A 19,888-nucleotide genomic window follows, 5' to 3' on the forward strand; every position below is an offset into this window, starting at 1 on the left:
AAATAATAGTATGAGTACAAATCAGGTGTATTTTCCTATTTTTATGGTATATTGTAATTGATGAACTGTAATGTATATAGTTTTTTAATGTCTCTATATGGAATAGTGTAATCTACTATGCAATTCCATGAAACTGAAATAAACGTATACCGACATATACTGCATATTTCCCAACTTTTTGGACTTTTGGACACTTATGGTTCTTTGTGTAGAAGATCCACTTTCCCATGCATATTTATGTGCTTGAGTAGTTTTCCTTAAAATAGTAGGCAAAAATCATCTAAAATTTTTAATATCCAAATTGCACTTTATAAGGGATTAATATAAAAATATTGACAATTGACCTAAGATTTATATCCTGTAATATCCTTCCACTCTAGAAAGGCATCAAGTCCCCTTTTAAATTCCTCTATGGATTTTGCCATCACCACGTCTTCAGGCAGAGAGTTCCACAGTCTCACTGCTCTTACAGTAAAGAATCCTTTTCTGTGTTGGCGATGAAACCTGCTTTCTTCTAGACGTAGAGGATGCCCTCTCGTTACCGTCACAGTCCTGGGTGTAAACAGATCATGGGAGAGATCCTTGTATCGTCCCCTCATGTATTTATACATATTTATTTGATCACCCCTTAGCCATCTTTTTTCTAGAGTAAATATTCCCAATTTTGATAGCCCCTCAGGGTATTCTAGTCCCTTCATTCCGTGTATTAGTTTAGTTGCCCTCCTTTGAACCCCCTCAAGCACTGCAACATCTTTCCTGAGCACTGGTGACCAGAACTGTATACAGTATTCCATGTGGGGCCTGACAAGTGCCTTATATAGTGGGAGGATAATGTTGTCGTCCTTCACCCCTATACCTCTTTTAATGCACCCCAAGACTTTATTAGCTTTTGCAGCAGCTGTCTGGCATTGGGTACTCCAGTTTAATCTACAATCCACTAGTACCCCCAGGTCTTTTTCCATATCACTTTTCCCTAGCAACACTCCATTAAAGGGGTTGTCCCGCGCCGAAACAGGTTTTTTTTTTTTCAACACCCCCCCCCCCCCATTCACCGCGAGACAACCCCGATGCAGGGGTTAAAAAATAACACCGGAGAGCGCTTACCTGAATCCCCACGCTCCGGTGACTTCTTACTTACCTGATGAAGATGGCCGCAGGGATCTTCTCACTCGGTGGACCGCAGGGCTTCTGTGCGGCCCATTGCCGATTCCAGCCTCCTGATTGGCTGGAATCGGCACGTGACGGGGCGGAGCTACACGGAGCCGGCATCAAGCACGAGCAGCCCCATTGAAAAAAGAAGAAGACCGGGACTGCGCAAGCGCGGCTAATTTGGCCATTAGACGGCGAAAATTAGTCGGCTCCATGGAAACGAGGACGCTAGCAACGGAACAGGTAAGTGAAAAACTTTTTATAACTTCTGTATGGCTCATAATTAATGCACAATGTACATTACAAAGTGCATTAATATGGCCATACAGAAGTGTATAGACCCACTTGCTGCCGCGGGACAACCCCTTTAAGTGTATATTGATGACATCCGTTTCTCCTGCCCATGTGCATAACCTTACATTTATCAACATTAAACTTCATTTGCTATTTTTCTTCCCAAGCCCCCAGCTTATCTAGGTCCTTTTGTAACCGTACATTGTCCTCCGTTGCATTGATTATATTGTATAATTTTGTGTCATCTGCAAATATTGATATTTTACTATGCAGCCCCTCTATCTGGTCATTGATAAATATATTGAACAGAATGGGGCCTAATACTGAGCCCTGTGGCACCCCGCTAGCGACGGTGGCCCAATCAGAGTATGAACCATTTATTACCGCCCTCCGCTTTCTATCTCTGAACCAATTCTTTACCCAACTACACACGTTTTCACCCAATCCGAGCTGTCTCATTTTATATATCACTCTATTATGCGACACGGTGTCAAATGCTTTAGAGAAGTCCAGATATACGAGATCAATAGACTCTCCCAGGTCCAGCCTAGAGCTTACTTCATTGTAGAAGCTGATCAGATTGGTCTGACACGATCGACCCTTCATGAATCCATGCTGGTGAGGAGTTATACCGTTGTTCTCCTTAAGGTATTCTTCAATGGCGTCTCTCAGAAACCCCTTGAATATTTTTCCAGTTACTGAAGTGAGACTTACTGGCCTGTAATTACTAGGCTCACTTTTGGACCCCTTTTTAAAAAATTGGAACCACGTTGGCAATGCGCCAATTCAGTGGTAGAACCCCGGTTTTGATAGTATCCATAAATATTAGATATAGCGGCCTAGCTATCTCCTCACTTAGTTCCCTTAGTACCCTTGGGTGTATTCCATCTGGGCCTGGTGATTTATCGATTTTAATCTTCTTTAATCAGTTCCGCACTTCCTCCTGCGTTAGGTGCGAGATATTTTGTGAGGGGTTCAATACGGTCCCCTGCATTTCATGGGGCAATTCCTTTTCGTTCTTGAATACGCGTGAAAAGAAACTATTTAATAGGTTTGCCTTTTCTCCATCATCTTCAATGATTTCTCCTGCATTATTTGTTAAAGGGACAGTGCTCTCGGTGCAAATCCTTTTGCTGTTAATATAGTTGAAAAATAGTTTTGGGTTGTTTTTACTCTCTTTAGCGATCAGTCTTTCAGCCTCCTCCTTAGCAGTTTTGATCTTATCTTTGCATACTTAGTTTTTTTTTCCTGTATGATTTTAGAGCTTCTTCGCTACCTTCTTGCTTTAGTAGTTTGAACGCTTTCTTTTTTGCGTTTATTGCCCTTCTACTTGAAGTTCTTTTATTTTTAAAGGGAGTGAACTGCTCACATGAGGTGATTAGGATCCTTTTAAACTTTTCCCATTTGTCCTCTGTACTGATATTTTTGAAGATGTTGTCCCAATTAATTAAGCTTTGCAAAGTATGGCATTCAGTGTTTCAGAATAACCATTGGTTTTACATTCCGGGACTTATTCAAATTAAAGAACAGTTTCTTTTTCCCAGGCACACATATCCTCAGTCGCTATTATTTGATGGACACGTCTCTTGAGGCTAACTCTCTTCACACGCATTCACATCTGAGGTGGTGAGTTCTCCTTCAATGGAAGTGTTCAAACAGAGCTGGACAAATATCTTGGATGATTTAGTAAATCCTGCACTGAGCTGATGACCCTGGGGGTCTCTTCCAACTCTACCATTCTATGATTCTACAATCTGCTGCTAACGGCAATTAGTTTCTCACTGGTTTCTTTAAGCTGCAGTTCAGGAGGGGAGCGGGCAGTCCTTCCCTGCATTTTTTGCATTCTTATCCCTAAAGGGAATGAACTTCCCACAAGGAGAGACATAGTCCTTGCTCAGCCCCAACAGGAGCAGCCCTACTCTCCTCTATCTCCATCCTCCCTCAACTCCAAACTCTTCTCCTCTCTTACTCTCTAACTCTTCCATCTAACACCTGACACACTACACAGAATGTGCACACAGAAGCTAGGACAGACAATACACATAACTAGACTAGATTGATACACTACCAGACATTAAAGGGGTTGTCCCGCGCCTAAAGAGAAAAAAATATTTTTTTGCCAAGTCCCCCAGTACCTGTAAAGGAATACTGCTGCCAGGTGTTATTAAAAAAAAAAATTCTCTTACCTGAATCCCCGTTCAGCAACTTTAAAAAATCTTCTTTCCAAGATGGCTGCCGCCGTCTTCTCCCACGGTGCACTGCGGGTCTTCTGCCATGGTGCACCGTGGATGTTCTTCTCCTGTCTGCGCTCCACTGCCGATTCCAGCCACCTCATTGGCTGATCGGCACCATGTGATGGGGTGGAGCTACGCGATGACACTGAGAAGGGGGAGGAGCCAGGGCGCAGCTCGTGAGCCCGGACCCTCCAGAAGAGGATTCCTCTCTGCGCAAGCGCGACTGTTGCGGCGACCAGAGGAGAAGTTTGGTCGTCGCCATGGAGACGGGGACGCCAGCATCGGGAGGGGGTAAGTATATAACTTCTGTATGGCCAATATTTAATGCACGATATATATTACAAAGTGCATTAATATGGCCATACAGAAGTGCTTAAAGGGGTGGTCTCGCGAAACCAAGTGGGGTTATACACTTCCGTATGGCCATATTAATGCACTTTGTAATGTACATCGTGCATTAAATATGAGCCATATGTTAGAGGAAGCTGCAGAAACTGAAGCTGCCGTCCTGAGAAGCCGCCCAGGTGTCCAGCTGTCCTGAGAAGCCGCCCAGGTAAGTGATGGGTCGGGGGTGATGTTCACTGACAGGTGAAGGCCCCGGAGCCCAGCGCTGGGCTCCGGGGCCTTCACCTGGGCTCCAGAACCTAGCGCTGGGCTGCGGGGCCTTCACCTGGGCTCCGGAACCTAGCGCTGGGCTCCGGAACCTAGCGCTGGGCTCCGGAACCTAGCGCTGGGCTCCGGAACCTAGCGCTGGGCTCCGGGGCCTTCACCTGGGCTCCGGGGCCTAGCGCTGGGCTCCGGGGCCTTCACCTGGGCTGAGGGTCTAGCGTTGGCGAGCCGGGAGCGTAGCGCTGGGGAGCCGGGAGCGTAGCGCTGGGGAGCTGGGAGCGTAGCGCTGGGGAGCCGGGAGCGTAGCGCTGGGGAGCCGGGGGCTAGCGCCGGTTACCTGCTGCCTGGCGGTGGGTGACTGGTCGGCGGCTGCGGTGGGTCCGGTCGGCGGCTGCGGGGCGTCGTGTTGTCATGGAGACACAGCTGGCAGCGTCTCGGGAGCGCGCACGTCGGGCTGCAGCGAGCGACGGGAAAAGAGCCGGCGGCCATCTTGGGGAAACTTTTATAAGTTGCTGAAACGCTGGAACGGTAAGTACAAACCAGCTAGAAATGTCATTTACAGGGGGGCTTAGTAATGTTTGCTTAATGGGGGGGACTGGGCAAAAAAAAAAAATCACTGCTTCCTCGAGACATCTCCTTTAACTGCACTTGCTTCTGCGGGACAACCCCTTTAACTCTTTCATGCAGATAACACTGCACCATACACCACTCCAACAGTGACATGGGACAAAAATAAAGACAAATAGACTCAGTACTGGAAGTTCTCCTGAACTGCTCTGGGTAGTATTCAGCAGCCGGGGATTTAAAATCCTCGCCTGCTGAATGGGCTGCCTCTGATTGGTCACAGCCCTTACCAATCAGAGGCAGCTCTCACTCACACCCATTCATGAATTCATGAATGGCTGAGTGAGTGCTGCCTCTGATTGGCTCAGCGCAGGGACCAATCAGGGGCAGCTCACAGCTGTCATCCTGCGCTCGCCGGCAGCCCATTGCTTTCAATGAAACCGGCTGTATTGCCGGCTCCATTGAATTCAATGGGCTGAACAGCGCTCCTGCAATCGGGCCCGTTTCAAAGGAAATGCAGCTAGGAGCAGATTTTTCCGGCGATTTTTCGGCCCCGGTCACGCGATTTGCGGATGCGCATCCGTCATGCAAAAAACGCCCGTCTGACCGAGGCCTTAATGTGTAATGTGTAAATTGCATGATGTATACTGTGTAAATTGTATCTTTAGCAAACAAATTTAATTTTTCTTACATCTTCAAAAAGATATTCATTAGTGGTGAAGTAGATAAAACTACTACCTTTTTAAAACCATTCCCAGGCTACTAACAGCTAGGAACAAAAGAAATCTGCACATCTCCAGGACCAGATGGCTTTTTACAAGTACATTGCAAAACAATTGCTTTTCTATTCACACTTTTCTGTTCCATTATTATAGGCAATCCTGTTCCTCAGGACATGAGCTACTTGTAGTAGTTAATTTCCGAATTCTAAAGTGACAATCTAAACACATGGTAAAACAGCTTAGCTGATAGCTGTTTTAAAGAAAATAAGTGTGGGACACAGTGGACTAGACCTGCATGGCAAGTCTGCTTCAGATCCATCCTTGAGCATATAGACATACTGGGGGACTAATGGAATATCGACCCCTTAAGAACACAGCAATATTTTTTGTTCATTCCGAAAGTCAGAACCTTTTTGTTAGTTTTTCATCATGTGTTTTGCTGAATTTATTATTATTTTCTATGCAACGATTTCTGCGTGCGTACTGCATAACTTGTCAATTAGTTTTTATTCATTCTTTTGGGGAATTAGAAGAAAAACTGCAACTCTGTCAGTTGATTTATGTTTTTAATTTTGTCTCATTCATTAGGCACTATAAATAACACGTTACCTGTAGTTTGTGGGCAAGACGATTATGGCAATATCAAATACATATACTATAGTTTTTGTATACTCTTTTTGATTACTTTTGCACTATAAAATTCTTTAAAAAATCATTTGTTTTTGTGATCAAAAAATCGTTTGTACTCCAGAATGGTACCAACTGAAACTACAGGAGGTCACCCACAAAAGGAGACGTCGCTCAACTATGTTCACAAAAAGATTAAAAAATTATAGCTGTCAAAAGATGGCAGCAGAAAATAATTTAAAAAAATCTTTGAAAAAAAATAAAAGTAGTACAGCAAAAAAAAAATATATATATATATATATCATTAGATAATGTAGTATTCGTACCTACCCATAGAATAAAGTTATCAGGTCATTTTTGTTGCAGTGTGTGCACCGTAGAAACAAGACGCACCCAAATATGGTGGAATTTAGTTGTTTTTTTTTTTCATTTTACTCCACTAAGAATTTTTTTAAGTTTTTAAGTACATTATGTGGTCCATTTTATAGTATAATTGAAAAATACAACTCATCCTGCAAAAAAACTAGCCCTCGGACAGCTACATTGATGAATACATATTAGAGAATGAATTTTTTTTAAAGGGGAGAGGGAAAAACAAAAATGGAAAAAAAAGGGGTAAAAAATTGCTAAAAGCATTTTGTTACCAAAAAAAACCCAAAATACGGCAGTAAAACCACCACAGCCCTAAAAAGGTCCTTTTGGACCAAAACACCCTGGTCCTTAAGGGGGTAAAGAAGCATTGTGCGTTTTTTTTCAATCTGAGTAACCCATCACAATATCTGTGACCTCTGCTGTGATTAATCCCAATCTGTAGCTCGTCCCCTCTGTGTATTCTGCACTTTTCTTGTGGCTTCTAGGTCACATGATCAGCAGTCTGCCAACGCTCTGTGTCCTGCAGTTGTCATAAAGAAATACTGTATTTCTTGCCTATGCAACCAATTACAACCTAACTTTCATTTTGAAGAGCAGTATGCGAAATGAAAGCTGCTCTGGGATTGGTTGCTATGGGCAAGAAGGTTAGCTTTTCTATATGACATAGAGGGGACAAATTACAGAACTGGAATCTTCACAGCAGAGGTCACTTATAATGTGACAGAGTTCTCAAAAATAGAAAAAAGAGTGGATCTTCAAAGAGGTATTCCCAGAATCAACATTTATTACTTACCCACATGATCACCACTGATCACTAGAACTGCTTTCTTCTTCAGAGCATACCACTCAGCGAAAAGTGGCTTGTATGGAGCAGCAGCCAAGCATGTGCGGTGCCAATCCATTAAACTGTGTGGGACTGCCAGAGATAGCTAAGCGCTGTACTCAGCTGACCTGACCTTAAGGCCTCATTGAAAGGCTATTAAACCAATAAGGAAAATGTGCATTACATCAAAGCATTCAGAAATATCTATAAATCTTCATGGCAATTATAATATCACAATAGAAAAGATAACTTGCTACAGTATAAAAAGTCCACATTAGGAGGAATTAAAACAAAGTATTGTACTTAACTCGTGCAAACAAGATGTGCAAAGATGGCATCCGCCCTGAAACATATTTTGGCACAGAATAGCCAACGTCTGGAGGATAAAACAAGATGGGACCAATTAAATAGATCCAGTATTAGATGCCTAAAAACATATTTCACTGGAAAAGAGCCAAAAATGCAATACCTGATAAGGTGCACCTCTGTGATTTTAATTTACTTTACAGTGAGATAGTGTAGGTTCTGACAGACGCGGTGTGGCCTTGCCGTTGGCCCGTCAGCTTATACGTCTTGGCCAAAATGCTAAACTAACACTCGCATTTTATTAGTGTGTATAAATATTTCCTTTATGCAGTTTGCTACAGACTTCTGGGGGAGCCCAAGCTGTCAGCCAGTGTGGCCCACTGTTGAGATACAGGGCAACCCACTGCCATGTCAGTGTGAGTTGTAATCCTGTATTGTGGGGTGCACCCATCTATTGACTGGCTTCTGTGGTATCGTTCACATTGCAGATTTAGTTGCATGCAGTCGCTCCTCCCCAATCTGGGCTGGGTTGAGTGGGTGGCTGCATATAAGTCTGCAGTGGACAGTTTAGCTCCTCCGGTTTATAGTCTGGCTTGCTGAATATTGTTAGGTTCTACGGCTATTGTGCCTACCCTACAGCCATTGTGCCGATCTTATGGCGATTGTGCCTGCTTAGCGGCGATCGTGCCTGCTCTGCACCTTATCAGGTATGGCATTTTTGGCTCTTTTCCAATGAAACCAGTATTAGATGCCTAATTATGTTTCTTATCAAATTAATTTATAAGTAAGTTTCTATAAATATAATTGATTATATAGGACATTTAATTGTAGAAAGTTCTTATTTAAAGATTCCTATTTCAAAATCACACTTTACAATATTATTAGCCATTTTCTAACTGACTATTTCTTCCACTGAAATGCATGGAAATCCTAATTGAAGTTTGCATTGCTAACTGCAAGGTTGTATTTTGGCTGTTACATACTTTACGTTTCTACATTGAGAGAAAGAATAGAAGCACTTAGAAGCATTCAAAATGGCTGATTATGGTTGTAAGGGTGACTGCACACAAGTGTAATTCACTGCATGCCGGCCGCATGTAACAGTCACACGGCATATACTGTAGCAAAAAGTTTCAAAAGTAGTGTGCATGCAAGTTTTATTCTTTGGGTAGAGAGACATTTTAGTATATGTATATGTAACTATATATTAAAATGTCTCTCTACCCAAATAATAAAACTTACATGTACACTACTTTTGGAAATTTTTGCTACAGTATATCTCAATATTAAGAAAACAAAGCTGCTGACAACAGCAAGCAATGTTGTACCACACATTACAATTGACAATGAAGAAATTGAATCTGTGCCAGATTTCACTTTCCTTGGATCCAAGATTGACTACAGTGGCGAATCAGGGCCTAAAAAATTAAACGAAGAGTCAGCCTTGGCCATAATGCAATGCAAGGAATGGCGAAGATATGGAAGAGCAAAGACATCAGCATTACAACAAAGATAAGAATAATCAATGCAATCATTTTCCCCATAACTACATATGCATGCAATAGCTGGATACTCAAGAAAGTAGACAGAAGAAGGATTGTGACAACCGACCGCCAAGGTAAAATACGTTTGGGTTACCCCTTTGCAAAGCCTGCCCTCAGTTACCTGGATGGGTTCCATGCTACCCTCAGGGTGGGAGATAATAGAGCCCCGTGACAAGGCCCAAACTCTACCCCACTCCTCGGACGCTACACTGACAGCTAGGCCACATGGATACTATGGGGACCAGTCCATCATCTATGGACACTGCTGGAAAATGAATTGCAGAAGAAAGGTTTAAGGTACAGACTACCCACCTTTTCCTGGCTGTGCTCCAAAGCTACACAGACATCTTATAGTGCTGTGCAACAGATGCAGTATTTACCTTCACTTATATACTGGCCTCTAATAGGGCCAGTAAAAATGAAATACCAGCACCGGCCTCTCGGTTGAAATAATGGTTGGACTGGTCATTTAGTGGCCAGGTGGCAACCTTACAGACAATCTTCCCAATGACTTATGGTTCCTGTGCTTTCATACACTTTGAGTTACTCAGTGACTGGAGGCAGAGGGCAGTGGAGATCTCTTCTGTCCACCCATCTTGATTCACTCTGGACAGGCAGTTGTCCAAAGATGAATAGCTGCCTGTTTACACTAATTAAGAACTTGTTCACTAGTTGCTTCTGTAGGGGGTCAATCAAGTCTTGACCGTAGAGCGGATGCTGTCTGCCTCCAGATTAGTCTTGAGATATGGGTACCCATAGACGACACAAATGGACAACCACATGCTGGATGAGTTGTCAGAGTGAAGTGCGTTTATTCAGAGTATTACAGAAGTTATAGGGAAAAGTTTGCTGACGTATGATTTGATTACTGCGCATGCCCAAGGTTACATAGCATCTGCAGATTTTAATTAGCATTACACATCTTTTAGAGAAGTCTCCTACATAAACAATATATCAATGTCCGGTGACACCTGTAACAAAACAAAACATTCCTGAACACTTCTGAGAGAAAGGAGTGAACTTTCTCAAGGGAAAGAATGCATGTGAGAGAGGAAGCTGATAAGGATTCGAAATCATTATTATAATTGGGTCTAACATTCTTCTAGTTCAAAAGTGAAAGTTGTACAAATACATGTATTTAGCAAAAGCAAAGAATACAAAATGGAGTCGCTGTAGTCAATAAGGCATAAACGTGAATTTACCCCTCACATTCCCCCGTTTTGGACATGGGGTCAAGACAAGTATGACTCCTAGTCCATAAACACGTGATTCATATCGGCGAAGAGAAAGCTTTTTCAGTACTTTTAGAAATACATGAAATTATAACCTTAATTGCTCTATAAATGCATAATAAAATCATCACAACTTGTAATATACTTTGTAGGATCCCCATAAACCAACCTCCTAAACCAGAAAACCAATTGGCAGGGTTCAAAGCACTAAATGTGTTACCCCACCAGCTATCTCTGGTTTCTGAGTTTTCATTTGTCCATGCAAACAGTTCTTTTGACGGAACAGGAACAGCCAAGAAAGGAAAACCAGTGGCACTAGGTGTGTGTACAAGTCCAACAGTACTTGGTGGTGCCTAACAAGGTGGTTTTGGGCATTGTCCCTTTGCACCCTCTCACAAGGGTGAAGCATGGAGTGAAGAGTCCAAAAGTCCATCAATAAACAAAATGTCCTTCATTTTCCTTCTCATGGGGGGGGGGGACAAAGGTAGGGCGTGAAAAGTCCATTAGTCCTAAAACAAACAACAGTTCTTTCAACTTTACTAAAGTAGGTGTGGTCAGCAGGACTTGACAGGGCCCTTTGACTCTGGGCCCTAGGGATTTCCGGACACGTCTCTTTGCGACCACCCAATCTCCAGGTAGTAGGGAATGAGATCCCTCTAAGTTGTCTGGGCCTGGAATGGGAGAAAAAGACTAGATTCTGGGTTACCATTAGTTGGTCACACAGGTGCTTTACATATCCGGCTACTATGTCATAGCCCTGCTGTAGGGCTTGTGGATGATACAACCCCAATCTTGGCATAAAGCCAAACAACACCCTTTTTTTTTTTTTTTTTTTTTTTTTTTTTTTAACTTAAGCGTACCATTTAGTCTGTTAACCTTGTCTAAACTCTGCAGGTGTGAAGTGTGTACCTTTGTTTGAGTCAATCACTTCCGGTACCTCGTATCTGCGGATTACCTCATTCATCAGCTCCTGTACGATTACCTGCTTATCTACTTTGGTAACAGGGTAGGTCTCCGACCTGGAAAGACATCAACAACAACAAGCACGTAGTCATACTTCCCAACAAGTGGGAGCTGAGTGTAGTCAAATTGCAATCCCTGAAATGGGTAGAGTGGTCTAGGCAAGTGTTATGTGGCAAATTTACTTCTGCCCTGTTGCTTACGGCAAAGGTCATGCAAAATTGGACAAGTGATGATGCAGCAACTTACAGGAAACCCAGGAGCCACCCGTCCGTGTTCAAGCGTCGACCTCATTGCTGCTTTGAACGGGGTGCTGGATGAGGCAAGCATCGCCACCATGCTGAAGGAGATGCTAGAAGGCCTGAAGTACCTGCATAAGAACGGCCAGATCCACAGGGATGTTAAGGCTGGAAACATTCCCCGGGGCGAAGACGGCTCCGTGCAGATCGCAGATTTCGGCGTCAGTGCGTTTCTAGCCACAGGAGGCAACATTGTCAGGAATAAAGTCAGAAAGACCCTTGTGGGCACGTCATGCCGGACGGCACCGGAGGCGACGAAGCAGGCCAGAGGACACGACCTCAAGGCGGACTTCTGGACTCCCGGTAGGTGTGTCTTTCCGTGCATTTGCTGGGCCATCATGGGGCACAGGGACCTTGGTGGGCAAGTTCTGTTGACTGTTCGCCATTCACCGTCCCATTTCTGCTGCTTGTTACTGTAAAGTCTTTAGCATATCAAAGTCCAATGTTTGTATCAAAGTAATTCAAAGTCCAAAATTATTGTTAAATTCTTCTTTTCTTCTTTTCTTCCACGGCTTAAGGGCCGCTGCCTTTGCTGTGTGATCTGTGATGGCGTTGCCTCTTGTTTCTCTGCTGTAGGAATTGGTGTGAGCTTTCCACTTGGTCACCGCTGCACCATTCTTAACAAGCTGTCTGGCCTTCCATGTTAGGCCGTAGTCATGAGCTATGCCAAATGCATACTGGGAGTCAGTGTAAATGTTTGCCGTCTTACCTTTTACCACTCCACACGCCTCAGCGAGGGCCTGTAACTCCGCTTCCTGTCCTGGGACATGTGGAGGCATTCTGCTTTTAGGACATCTTGTTGCGTGATCACTGCTTATCCAGCGTGGAGTCATCAATTACCCTGGTACCATCTACAAAAACAACTCAGAATATACATTATTAACAAAAACTTTCAGTTGACATAAAGAAGAGACAGTGTCTACAATTACATCTTCCTGGACATGTGCCAGGGGGTACTGACGGACCAAGGGGGCTAAGAGCTTGTTCCTCTGCGTACGTAAAAGTGAGGACGGGTAGAGGTGTCGCTTGGTCTGCTGCCATCCGACATAAGGTCGGGTGACTTTCAGACCCGGGGTGTATACAAGCCTCACCGGACAGGTAAAGTTTGATACAACCTCCCAAGGGTCCCATCACGCAATTCTCAATATGCTTTCAGGACCTTCCAGCATAAGGAAGCGAGTGAGGTATCGTGACCCTTTAAACATTACCTCAAGCGGTTCAGTTTCTGCCAGCTGAATTGGCACTTCTGAAGCCCCTTGCACCGATTACCGCTAGACAATCAGGCTGGTATTCTATTTCAAATAGATCATAACCTTGTTGTAAAAAGGGAAAAGAAAAAATTAAAAATTTAAAATTCAAAAATAGCTTTAAAAATAGCTGACCTGCAATACCTAGATCACCTATATCTTCTCTCCCCCCCTTTTGAACTAGGGTACTTAGTTGGAAGGGTAACCGAGTTCAAGGTAGTAGCAACAGTGAGAAGAATGACAGGAGCACATTGTAGCTGGATTTGACGGGCCAGAAATAAGTGCTTGCGTTGCACTTGCGTGTATATGCTCCGGGTGTCATGGGGGGGGTGAGGACCACTAGGGGGAGTTGGTTCAAGACCAACTCCGAAGATTTGTTAACCATTGCCTGTACCGCTGCCACCGCACAAACACATGAGGGAGCTCCTCGAGCCACTGGATTCTGAGTAGCATCCAGGTGGCCGTGGTCGTCCCCTGTGCTTTTGTGTCGATACTGTCACCTGGTCAGAAAATTCAGTACAGAAAAGAACAACGGATGAAGTATAAAAGGGTGAGAGAAAAGAATAAGTAGTTGTATAAGAGCGAAAACAAAGTGGACCAATGGGGGCAGTATGAAAACAAGGCCCAGAAAGGTGCGGAATTTGGCAGCAGGTGTAAGTACAGGCATGGCCGTCCGTACGTTTCTTCTATAGAGCATTCTCAGAAACAGTATAATTATGACTTGTTGGCAGGCTGCCAAATTATCAGCACACAGCGCCTACATCACACACATTATGCATTCATTACAGTCTGAACACGGGTCATTAGTTCTCATCCGTTCATGCGGTCAAGTCTCATTCAAATATTAGTAAGAGTTCACACAGGACGTAACGGTATGATTCAACTGCAACACACATTTAGCAATTATGCACACGTCCGACCAGTGACAGGACTGACATTTACACGAAGAACAGAAAAAAACAGTAAAATTCACTGGATTCATTACGGGTTTCATTCTATTCAAGCAAGCAGAGTTACTCGTTCAGTGTTCTCCACTCTAATCTTTTTGGCTTTGAGAGGCACGCATTCCTCTATCTCTCTGGAACAGAACTAAGATTTTTGGAAAACAGCCAGAATATCCAGGCTCCAAACCACACCAATCAAACCTGGACGGCAGAGGAATAGTTAAACGCTCACACAACAAAAAAAAAAAGGACAAAAGACCAAACGTATGACAAAAAATTAGATTACATAACATGAAGACACACAATATCGGTTATTTGACACATAATTATTCACAGATTCTACATGAACTTGCTTTATGTCCCTAGGGACACAAACTATAAAAGAATTCTCTTTCTCTGATAACTACCGTATCTACACGTATCTTACTCCTTCTATCAACATACTTTCACCAACTTTTGCTTATCTCTGAATCTTTGAGACTTTGTGGGTCTCAGATCCCCAAAATTCTAACTTGCTTTGTCTGTCCTTTGTTATTTCTCTAACTTGCTTTTCCATATAGGCATACTCTTTGCCTTAAACATTTCTACTATTTCACATGAATTTTTGAGACAGGATTTGTAGCCCCAGTGTCTATAAGGAAGGGCACTTCCTTACTTCATATGGAAACAGGCTCGAGAGTCTGAGTGCCTCTATCCTCTGTTTCCACGGTAGGGATACTGGGGCTGGATCGCCGGGACTTCATTGGGACGGATTCGGGCGACGCGGCGTTGTTGCTGGGAGTGGCGCCCTGATCCGTCTTCTGGTTACAAGGTTTCTTGGGACAGCGGCAATGCTTGGCCAGGTGGCCTACCTTGCCGCAGTTGTAACACTTGCGTGTTTCTCTGTGGGGTCTGTCCCAGAGTTGGACTTTCCCCTCCTGGTAGCTATAATATTTAACCACCACTGCAGGGCGCTTCTCATCCATAGCAAACCCTACTGCCTTTTTATACAAGTCTCTGGGCTTGGCTTGTTGCCAATCAGGGGTGCATGCTTTTATTTTACTTGCCAATGATGGGCCAATGCCTTGCATGAACGCTTCACACATCATTGGGTAGTACACTTCATCTGCACAGAGGGTGAGACCCATGTCTCTAGCCTTTGTTTCTAGTCTGCCAAAATAACATTCAACGGTTTCATTCTTTTCCCGTCTACACATAGTTAAAGCTGTTTGTTTTTGTAAAGGGTTTTGTTGTCCGCACCTGGGACAATGCCAATAAGGTTTTTTTTTCTCTTTGGGGCTCTTGTGGTGGAGTTGCAGCGGTACAACTCTGATACTCAGGAAGAATCTCAGAGCTGCTTGCGGTTGGTAAAATCGGGTGCATTCTGGTCGGATCACGCACCGGGGGTGCATACACAAGTATGCCCTCAAACACCGGCTCACAATCCCACCGTTCTACGTTTGCCTTTCTACTATATTTGATTATGGCCTCTACTCCTTTATCTAGATTGGCGTCTTTGATAGCTTTCTTGTGTTTTGTTCTGTACTGCCGCCAGAACTCATAGTTGAAAGTTCCTGCCTTTTTAAGCCCTATCAGCTGGTAAACTTTACGAGCTTGTTTATAACTGTCCTCCCCCTCTCTCTCCCTAATTATCTCAATAGGGGTCAAGAACTGAGACCCCATACTAATAATTGGACTTGCCATTTTTGATTCACCGGTAAATCTGGCGGTCGCGATGACCTTTTAAGTCCCTTCTGCCAGGTCGCGGCTGGCAGGACACAAATGTGTACTATGGGCAGGACACAAATGTGTATTATGGACTTTGATGTCCGCTGTCTCTACCTCAGTCCTTCGGGTAGATCAGGACAGTCCCTTCTGCCAAGCCTACGGCTGGCAGGGTATGAATATTTAATATTCACTTATTAGTATTATGGACTTGGTGTCCGCTGTCTCTACCTCAGTCCTTCGGGTAGATCAGGACACAGTCCCTTCTGCCAAGCCTACGGCTGGCAGGGTACGGATGTTTACTAGTAGACTTTTTATGGAGAGAGAGGAAACCACCTCTCACCTTTATACGCGGCCTCTGTGATCTTATAACAAATGACAGCTAGGAAAATGAGTGCGGCAGTCAGAGTACAACAGAAAGTTATCAATTCAATGGTTCCAGCAGACAGCATGGCAATATACACATGTGGGTTCTTTCCGTCTAACACGGTTACTAAGAACACCGTAAGTTACACAGGCAGAAGTATCCTATAAACATGCAGCAACAAACCTTTCTGTCGACACGTGGCTCTTGGAGACAGGGGGGCTCAGATCTTTGAGTGATAAGTCAATGGCTTACCTTACACCGGTGTTTTGTAGATCTGAGGTCCCGTGTCCCCTAGTCCGGATGGTCGGCAGGCAGGGTTGTCAGATATTGGCTGCAGGTAAGGAGTTAAATTCTGGCCCTCGTTGGTTGCGCCAAGTAATGTAGGGGGTCAATCAAGTCTTGACCGTAGAGCGGATGCTGTCTGCCTCCAGATTAGTCTTGAGATATGGGTACCCATAGACGACACAAATGGACAACCACATGCTGGATGAGTTGTCAGAGTGAAGTGCGTTTATTCAGAGTATTACAGAAGTTATAGGGAAAAGTTTGCTGACGTATGATTTGATTACTGCGCATGCCCAAGGTTACATAGCATCTGCAGATTTTAATTAGCATTACACATCTTTTAGAGAAGTCTCCTACATAAACAATATATCAATGTCCGGTGACACCTGTAACAAAACAAAACATTCCTGAACACTTCTGAGAGAAAGGAGTGAACTTTCTCAAGGGAAAGAATGCATGTGAGAGAGGAAGCTGATAAGGATTCGAAATCATTATTATAATTGGGTCTAACATTCTTCTAGTTCAAAAGTGAAAGTTGTACAAATACATGTATTTAGCAAAAGCAAAGAATACAAAATGGAGTCGCTGTAGTCAATAAGGCATAAACGTGAATTTACCCCTCACACTTCATTTTAGTGAGCTGGAACACAGCAACTAGCGACTACTGAGTGATTTGTCACTCAGTACACTGTCGAATGAACTATCGCTGCAAATTGCTTGGCCCATAATTGTCCTGTGTAAAGCCAGCCTTAGGCTCCTTACTAGAGATGAGCGAACGTACTCGTCCGAGCTTGATATTCGTGCGAATATTAGGGTGTTCGGGATGCTCGTTACTCGTAACGAGCACCACGCGGTGTTCCGGTTACTTTCAGTTTCCTCTCTGAGACGTTAGCGCGCTTTTCTGGCCAATTGAAAGACAGGGAAGGCATTACAACTTCCCCCTGTGACGTTCAAGCCCTATACCACCCCCCTGCTGTGAGTGGCTGGGGCGATCAGATGTCACCCGAGTATAAAAATCGGCCCCTCCCGCGGCTCGCCACACATGCCTTGTGACTTAGCTGAGGGAAAGTGCTGCTGCTGGTGCTGCTGTAGGGAGAGCGTTAGGAGTCAGTGTAGGCTTCAAGAACCCCAACGGCCCTTCTCAGGGCCACATCTACTAGTGTGCAGTACTGTGTTAGCACAGTAATTTTTATTTTTTTTTGTCCAAAATTGGATCTGCAGAGCATTGCGCCCAGCAATAGGGACAGAAGTGGGGGTTAGGCAGGGAGAGTGTTAGGAGTTAGTATAGGCTTCAAGAACCCCAACGGTCCTTTCTAGGGCCACTTCTATCCGTGTGCAGTACTGTCCAGGCTGCTGTTAGCAGTGTTGCATTTTTTTTTTTTTTCTCAAAGCCGGCTGTGCAGAGCATTGCACCCGGCATTAATACTACAGGGATAGAATTGTGTAGGCAGGGCCAGAAGACATTTATTATTCATTGAATACACGCAGTGGGGTCTTCCCTTTGCTAAAAAGGAAAAAAATTATATTTGGCCAGCCTGTGTCAGTCCTAAGGTCTCCGTGTACGTGTGTGCTGCGTGTACAACGTACAAAAATCAGACGCAACCAGCTATGCTTTACTGCAGGCTTGCGCCATTGTCTTTCCTGACTGGCAAATACCTGCTCTGCTAGAGTTAATAACTCTGCTACACTAAAGTTGTGTGTCACTTTTTCAGGGCCACACTACAGTTCTAAAAGTTATTGTTCATTGAATATACGCAGTGGGTCCTTCCCTTTGCCAAAAAGGAAAAGAAATTATATTTGGTCTGCCTGTGTCAGTCCTAAGGTCTGTGTGTACGTGTGTGCTGCGTGTACAACGTACAAAAATCAGACGCAACCAGCTACGCTTTACTGCAGCCTAGCGCCATTGTCTTTCCTGACTGGCAAATACCTGCTCTGCTAGAGTTAATAACTCTGCTACACTATACTTGTGTGACAATTTTTGAGGGCCACACCACAGATATTAAACTTCTTGTTTTTCATTGAATACACGCAGTGGGGTCTTCCCTTTGCAAAAAAGCGAAAACATTATATTTGGCCTGCAGGCTTGCGCCAATTTATTTCCTGCCTGGGAAATCAAATCACTGGTAATACAGCATGCTGAGGGGTAGGGGTAAGACTAGAGGACGTGGACGTGGCCGAGGACGCGGAGGGCCAAGTGAGGGTGGGGGCACAGGCCGAGCTCCTGATCCCGGTGTGTCACAGCCGACTGCTGCGCGATTAGGAGAGAGGCACGTTTCTGGCGTCCCCACATTCATCGCCCAATTAATGGGTCCACGCGGGAGACCTTTATTAGAAAATGAGCAGTGTGAGCAGGTCCTGTCCTGGATGGCAGAAAGTGCTTCGAGCAAGCTATCATCCACCCACAGTTCTGCGCCGTCCACTGCTGCAAATCCGAATCCTCTGTCTGCTGCTCCTCCTTCCTCCCAGCCTCCTCACTCCACTACAATGACACCTGCTCAGGAGCGGGAACACTCCCAGGAACTGTTCTCGGGCCCCTGCTTAGATTGAGCAGCAGCGGTTCCTCTCCCACCAGAGGAGTTTATCGTCACTGATGCCCAACCATTCGAAAGTTCCCGGGGTCCGGGGGAAGAGGCTGGGGACTTCCGCCAACTGTCTCAAGAACTTTCTGTGGGTGAGGAGGACGATGACGATGAGACACAGTTGTCTTGCAGTGAGGTAGTAGTAAGGGCAGTAAGTCCAAGGGAGCAGCGCACAGAGGATTCGGAGGAAGAGCAGCAGGACGATGAGGTGACTGACCCCACCTGGTGTGCAACGCCTACTCAGGACAGGTCTTCAGAGGGGGAGGCAAGGGCATCAGCAGGGCAGGTTGCAAGAGGCAGTGCGGTGGCCAGGGGTAAAGGCAGGGCCAGACCGAATAATCCACCAAGTGTTTCCCAAAGCACACCCTCGCGCCATGCCACCCTGCAGAGGCCGAGGTGCTCTAAGGTCTGGCAGTTTTTCACAGAGACACCTGACGACCGACGAACAGTGGTGTGCAACCTTTGTCGCGCCAAGATCAGCCGGGGAGCCACCACCAACAGCCTCACCACCACCAGCATGCGCAGACATATGATGGCCAAGCACCCCACAAGGTGGGCCGAAGGCCGTTCACCGCCTCCGGTTTGCACCGCTGCCTCTCCCCCTGTGCCCCAACCTGCCACTGAGATACAACCTCCCTCTCAGGACACAGGCACAACCGTCTCATGGCCTGCACCCGCAGCCTCACCTCCGCTGTCCTCGGCCCCATCCACCAATGTCTCGCACCGCACAGTCCAGCCGTCGCTAGCGCAAGTGTTGGAGCGCAAGCGCAAGTACGCCACCACGCACCCGCACGCTCAATCGTTAACCGTCCACATAGCCAAATTTATCAGCCTTGAGATGCTGCCGTATAGGGTTGTGGAAACGGAGTCCTTCAAAGCTATGATGGCGGCGGCGGCCCCGCGCTACTCAGTTCCCAGTCGCCACTACTTTTCCCGATGTGCCGTCCCAGCCCTGCACGACCACGTCTCCCGCAACATTGTACGCGCCCTCATCAATGCGGTTAGTGGCAAGGTCCACTTAACTACG

The sequence above is a fragment of the Eleutherodactylus coqui genome, chromosome 1, assembly GCF_035609145.1.
Source record: "Eleutherodactylus coqui strain aEleCoq1 chromosome 1, aEleCoq1.hap1, whole genome shotgun sequence".
Lineage (NCBI taxonomy): Eukaryota > Metazoa > Chordata > Amphibia > Anura > Eleutherodactylidae > Eleutherodactylus > Eleutherodactylus coqui.